We start from the raw sequence: 7,701 nt of genomic DNA on the forward strand, positions 1-7,701 counted from the left end.
TCTCCCAACTAACCTATACAAGTCGGTTGATTGGAAAACATAATCATCACTCCATAGCACTTGTGTTTCTTACACACTAACTTTTACATACATATACAAATATACAAGATACAATTTTATGATTGTTCTTTCTTGTTTTCTTCTTGAATTTTCCAGATTCTTTGGAACGTTATCGCCGGCCATTTCTTCCCATCATCCACTGGTAATGTTACCGGAAAGCCTACCATCTATTTTTCCTTTTGTTCATATTGATTTTGATTGTTAGTTCTTTGGTCTATTCACAATCTTTTTTACATCAAAGTTACCTTTTTATTCTAGTTTTCATATTTTCATATAATTTACAAGTGGGTGTGAAAATATGATGCCAATATTGTAAGGGTATATTTGCTTTTTTACAATCGAGGTATGATTTCACTATTTCAGGCGTTGCTTATATAATTGAAAACTACCTTTCTACATTCATTAATTTTTATATTTATATCCCCAATTGTTAATTATTATATGTGTTGTTGAATTACAGTTTCAAGCTAGATGATTGCATAAAGAATTAGTATTAATTTGGGTGATTCCAATACATAAAAGAGATGAACACAATTTGTTGCCGTGAATGTGGTGATGACTTTGATGAATTCCCTACTAATGCTATTTATAGACACTGCCTCTGCTTAAGAATTGTTTATCCATCAATTATTCACTGGGGTAAGCTTAATTAAATAAAGTTTGAAACTTTATATAAAATGAAGTTCTTGAAATACCATATCTAATGATTCTTGATGTGGGTATGGTGCAATTGTAGGATCACAGGTCCTAATAACTACTGTATGAATTAACACAACAAAAACAAAGGAGTAGAAGGCAACTTGCCATGGACAGAAAGAAAGAAGAGAAAAAACTTTACTGCCATCTTTTATATAAATGATAAACTCACAATATATAGGAAATAATAAAACTAACCACGTTGTACTACTCTACTCTACTCTACTCTACTCTACTAATACTCCTAATAAATCGGTACCCACTATGACACATTCTCCACTACACCTTGGTATTGGTCAACCCATAACTTACATACAATTAACTCACTCACTATGAGATTGACTACCGATCCAACTAATTAAAACAATTAAACCATTAAACTATTAAACATAACAAGTAATATAACTAATAATATAATGAACTCAAATTCATAAACCAATTAACCCAATATGTAGTATGATGCATTGTTTCAGCGGATTGAAGGGCTACCCATTTCATCATCATCATCATCATCATCATCGCCTGTTCAAGGAACTGCATCGTCATCAAGTGTCGGCTTTTCAATACTGAACGATGAAAACGCAACAAGACCGCTGCCTTATGATTATGAGAATAGATTTACACGTTTGCAGCATGGATTAGTGTCTAGACGAGAGAAAATGTTGACTCATTATCAAGAAGATTCACAATCTGGTATAGGAATAATGGATTTTCCAAAGAAAAGATCAGGTGGTGCTGATTCTGCAGATCAAGATTCTTCTAGAAGTGTTAATATAGAACCTTTAGAAAAGTCTTTTAAAGTCAAAGCATCAGAAGGGTTGCTTTATGAACAAACTTCGGATAATGAAGATGTTTGTCCTACATGTCTCGAGGGTAAATTGTTATTTATAACATTCTTATGTACCGCTTGTATAATTAATAGTGTGTCTTTTGTATTAATAAATCTACAAATTATGCAGAATATAGTTTGGAGATGAAGTATCTAACGATTTGGCAAACTCACTCGATGATTATTCAATTGAAAACAGGCCATATTAAATAGCCGATTACAAGACCGAAACTGACTCCACGTTCATAAACGTTCACCAAATACTACGGAGGACTCAAACAAACCTGCGACCTAATCTTGAATCTAATAGACACGTGATTACAAAAACAAACTACTGGACATAGGTCCACTTATTAACTTAGCCCAATACATAAACAACTGAACATAAAATAAGCCCAACATATCCTCCCCTTAAACAAGAATGCATTACACATCTTGTTTAACCTTCTGCACACCAACTGCACTTCGAATTTGAACAAAAACATCCAGCTTTAAAGGCTTTGTCATTCCGTCTGCTAGCTGTTCTTTACTTCCACAAAACTCGAGCTTCACATCTTCTTTGTTCACCAAGTAACGAAGGTAGTGGAACCTCACATCTATATGACTGGTCCTTCTATGCATCACTGGATTTTTAGATAACTTAATAGCTGAACTATTGTCACATAAAATCTCAACCGTTCCAGGTTGCATCCCATCGATGTCACCAAGTAAACCTTTTAACCACATACTATGGCAGGCGCATGCAGTGGCAGCCACGTATTCTGCCTCCGTTGAAGAGAGAGTCACGATATCTTGCTTGCGAGAACTCCAACATATAGCTGCTCCACATAACAAACATACGTAACCGGAGGTGCATCTTCGATCTTCGACGTCACGAGCATAGTCACTATCGGTGTAAATCTGAAGCTTGCATTCTGATTCCCTTTTATATACCAAACCATAGTCGTATGTACCCCTCAGGTACCTTAATACCCTTTTCGCAGCCAATAAATGTTCCTCTTTTGGGTTAGCCATGAACCGAGAAAGTAAACTAACCACATACATTAAATCTGGCCTCGTGACTGTGAGATACATCGAACTTCCTACTAATCGCTTGTATGTAGTGTTATCCACCTCCTCCCCTACTCCAGCCTTGGTAAGAATGGTTCCCAGCACAATTGGGTTGTCGACTGAGTTAGCATCCCACATGTTGAATCGCTCAAGCACATCCTTTGCATATTGCCTTTGACAAATAGAGATGCCTGTCGCAGATTGCCCTACTTCCACACCGAGAAAATATCTCATTTGGCCAAGATCTGTCATCTCAAATTCTTTTTGCATGGATCTTTTAAAGCTGTCACATAACATAGCATCATTCCCAACATATATTAAGTCATCAACATAAACACTTACTATGATAGTTTTATTCCAAACTCTCTTGAAGAATAAAGTATGATCGTAGCTGCTTCTTTTGAACCCTTCTTTCTTGAAATACCCTTCAATGCGATTGAACTAAGCCCGGGGAGCTTGTTTCAACCCACACAATGCCTTTTTCAGTCGATAGACTTTTGTTTCTTCCCCCCCTTTAACGAAACCGTCCGGTTGGTTAACATAAACAACCTTCTCAAGATCACCGTGCAAGAATGCACTCTTCACGTCAAGTTGGTATATTGTCCAGCTTCTTTGAGCAGCTACGGCTAGAAGAGACCGAATGGTATCCCACCTTGCTACCGGTGCAAAAACTTCGTCATAGTCGATCCCTTTCTTTTGTGCATAACCTTTCACGACCAATCTTGCTTTATGTTTATCGACTTCACCATGCTCATTTAACTTGGTTTTGTATACCCACTTGACACCTATTGGTTTTGCATCTTCTGGTAGATCAACAAGTTCCCATGTCTCGTTGCGTTGAATAGCCGTAATCTCGTTTTCCATAGCCTTTACCCACTTATCCTCCTTACAAGCTTCTTCGTAATTTGCAGGGTCATCAACGGAACTATACATTGCAAAACTAACCTCATCCTCAAATGCATCTTCTTCGGATAGAGTATGACCGGTAGCATAATCTTTCATCCAAACAGGAGGTCTCCTTGATCTACTTGATGTTTCTGCTCGAGATGTATCTTCCACTATCGGTGATTCTGAAATGTGCTCATTTTCGTTAGCCGACACGTTATTTGTAGATGGATTTTCTGTAGTTATATTCTGTGAAGAAGTCATTGATGGAGCTGAAACACTTGTGGAGGATTGTTCGACCAATGGAGAGCTATCTTCATCAAAAGTTTGTACAACACCCCTTTCATCTTCTATTAACGGAGTGCCAATCTCAGACTCCTTCATTTTCCAATCCCACTTCGCCTCTTCATCAAATACGACATCCCGGCTTATTATAATTTTCCCTTCGACTGGATCATACATTCTATAAGCCTTTGATTCGAAACTAACACCTAAGAAAATGCACTTGTGGCTTCTATCATCAAGCTTCGTTCTTAGTTGGGTAGGTATATGTACATACCCTACACAACCAAAAATACGAAAATGATCAACACTTGGCTTTGATCCTGACCAAAGCTCTTCCGGTACTTTATTATCGAGACTTCGGCTAATACATCGGTTTAAGATGTGACAGGCCCACTTCACTGCTTCGGGCCAAAAATACTTTGGCATAGACTTGTCAACTAACAAACACCTTACCATATTCATAATAGTACGGTTACGACGTTCCGCCACTCCATTTTGTTGAGGAGTATAGGATGCGGTCAATTGTCGTTTCACACCGTTATCTTCACAGAATTAATTGAACATGACTGAGGTAAATTCCCCACCCCTATCACTCCTTAAACACTTAATTTTTAGCCCAGTTTCCGTTTCCACCATTGCCTTGAACCGTTTGAAATGTTCAAATGCTTCGTCCTTGGATGTCAAAATATAAACCCACGTTTTTCTTGTGTAATCGTCAATAAAAACGAGTACGTACCGTTTACCACTTTGTGAAGCTGGCGTGATCGGTCCACACAAATCGGTGTGAATCAATTGTAGCTTTTCGGTGGCGCGCCATTTGCTAAATTTCGAAAATGCTTCCCTCTGTTGCTTTCCAATTGCGCAGGTTTCACAGGTCTCTGTCTTCTCTGCTAAGCTTGGTAATCCCTCCACCATTTTCCTATATTGCATGGTTCGTAAAGCCTTATGGTTCACGTGAGCGAAGCGTCTATGCCAGCTTTGGTTGTTGTGTTCAGCACTCACCTTTAAACAGTTCCCTGCTGATCCCATCATTGAAGCATACACCGGAAACATTCTATTTTTCGTCATCTTCGAGGTAAGAATTAGTCCCTTTTGATGATGGAATGCTTGGCACATCCCATTATCAATTATAAATTTCACCTTCTTATCTTGCAATTGCCCAATACTAATAAGATTTGATGTCAACCTTGGAACATGGTGCACATCTGTGATGATCTGAATTATCCCATTGACATTTAACTTAATGTCTCCACGCCCTTCAACCTTCAATCTCAGATCATTTCCCAATTTAACGGTATGAGCATAGCTTTCGTCCAAGTTTGTAAACCATTCCTTCACTCCCGTCATATGATTGGAGCATGCTGAATCCAAGAACCATAATCCCTTGATGTCCCTTTGACCAACATCAACAGAAGCCATTAGCAACAACTCTTCATTCTCATCAAATTCGGTATAGTTGACTATTCGATCTCCACTTGGGCATTCATACTGAAAGTGTCCCATTTTGTGACACTTGTAGCACTCTACCGTAGATTTGTCGAAATAGGAACGTCCACGTCCACGTCCACGTCCACGTCCTCTACCTCGAGCATACGATCCCCTACCTCTTCCTAGCCCTCTTCCACTGCTCACGTCTTGCTCTACCTTTAACACTTGCTCTTCAGATATGCGTTTGAACAACTTTTGTTCATGGACGAGTAATGAGCTTTGTAACTCATCAACCGATAGTTTATCTAGATCTCTTGATTCTTCTATTGAACACACCACTGGAATGAAATTGTCAGTTAGTGTTCGGAGTATTTTCTCCACAATCTTAACATCTGTCATATCTTCCCCACAATTTCGCATGTCGTTGGCTGTCACCATGACTCGGCCAAAATATGTTGTGATGGATTCTCCTGATTTCATCTCCAGGGTCTCGAAATCCCTTCTCAACCGTTGCAATTGTGCTCGTTTCACTCGAGCACTGCCTTGATACTTTATCTTCATAGCTTCCCAAATTTGCTTAGCCGAATTCTTCTAAGTAATCGTTTTCAGAATATGCTTATCTATCGACTGGAACAAATAATTTCGAGCCTTCAGATCTTGTAATTTTAACTTGCTTAAATTCGCACGTTCTGCCTTAGTCAGCGTTGCTCCCTCTTCTGGTTCTTTATACTCTTGTTCGATTACTTGCCAATATTCCTTGGAACGAAGCAAATTCTCCATTAGCAAGCACCAGTGATCATAATCACCATCGAATTTCGGTACACTTACAGTTTGGAATTAGCCGTTTTCTTCAGCCATCGCTCTCACCTTTTCTCGATTTGATCTCACAACGTTTGCTCTGATACCACGTGAAGTATCTAACGATTTGGCAAACTCACTCGATGATTATTCAATTGAAAACAGGCCATATTAAATAGCCGATTACAAGACCGAAACTGACTCCACGTTCATAAACGTTCACCAAATACTACGGAGGACTCAAACAAACCTGCGACCTAATCTTGAATCTAATAGACACGTGATTACAAAAACAAACTACTGGACATAGGTCCACTTATTAACTTAGCCCAATACATAAACAACTGAACATAAAATAAGCCCAACACGAGAATCCTAAAATAGTGACACAATGCTCTCATCATTTTCACCTCGGTTGTATATATGAATGGATGGAAAGAAGTGACACTTGTCCAATGTGCGGCAAGGTACTACACACATAATTGCTTTAATATTTGTACCAGATGATGAGTCGTTATATTAACATTCGGTTGTGTTATTTTGTTATTTCTCAGGTATTGGAGTTTTGTGAGAGCCCTTAGATCTTCGTGTAGTACATCTGTAATAAAAGAGGTTGTACTGTCAATAATTCAATTCGTTTACTTTCAAACCAGGCTTGTCTAGTTATATGGCACATATATTTCAAGTTACATCTCATAGTGTTATTTTAGTTGTGATTATTATGAACCAAATGTGTTGCACTTTTGTTTAAACCATGTACATATTTGAATCCTGAGTTCCTGATGCATATTGTTATCTGGATATTAGATTAGATAAGGAATACGGAGTGTATAATTTCTCTATGCCTAGATACTATTATCTAGGGCCAGATTTTGGGACGTGGAAAGTTGTAACATCCCGCCTTTTTCCGTTTACTTTTCCCTTAAATTATTTAAAGGCCGTTATATGTTTATAACACCTCCCGTTAATACTCATTTTAAAAATATCTCGGTTAGGTAATTCACGCACCCGCAACCGAACTCGATGGACTAAAATGGCCAAAGTATCAAAGAGGTGACTAGCTTTTTGACTAGTCAACCCACCTCCCCATTTTTCTTTTTCATTTCATTTCCATTTTCATTAAATACTTTCCAAATTTCTCTCAAATCTTCAAATAAGGAATCATCATCTATTTTCAATCGATCAAGCTTCAATCCAAAAAAATTACATATTTGGAATCCTTGCAACTTCCTCTTCGATTCCATACCGATTTCATCAAGTTTGGATAACTTTCTAAAATCACTAGATTTTGTGTTCTTGATATTTTGAACTTATAAAGTTGTTATTTAGTGTCTATGGCTCAAGTCTAACATGAATATATGATTTATATGCTCGATTTCGTTATTTGAAGTAACTAGCTTGAGTATGAACTTTGGTGTGTTTGATTTGGTGATTTGGTTGCTTGAATGTTGTTAAATGTTATAAATGCATATATTAAATGTGTTCCTAGTATCACTAGCTTCAAATTGATGTGTAGGTTGCTTGAGAAAACTCCATAAACTTGATTAATGATTTTGGTGAATTTGGGTTAGGGTTTGATAAGCTTGAAATGGATATTTGATGCATTGAATACCATGAATTATTGTTAGTAAGTAGTTAGTTGTCTTGTATGCTTGATTATCTACAAAACG

The 7,701-nt window shown here is 37.7% G+C and overlaps 1 pseudogene; it reads left to right on the top strand.

Annotated features, from left to right (window-relative positions):
• Positions 1-584: 584 nt before the first annotated feature.
• On the top strand, positions 585-6,612 carry LOC139846717 (E3 ubiquitin-protein ligase At3g02290-like; annotated as a pseudogene).
• Positions 6,613-7,701: the final 1,089 nt, after the last annotated feature.

This window comes from Rutidosis leptorrhynchoides, chromosome 5, assembly GCF_046630445.1.
Source record: "Rutidosis leptorrhynchoides isolate AG116_Rl617_1_P2 chromosome 5, CSIRO_AGI_Rlap_v1, whole genome shotgun sequence".
Classification (NCBI taxonomy): domain Eukaryota; kingdom Viridiplantae; phylum Streptophyta; class Magnoliopsida; order Asterales; family Asteraceae; genus Rutidosis; species Rutidosis leptorrhynchoides.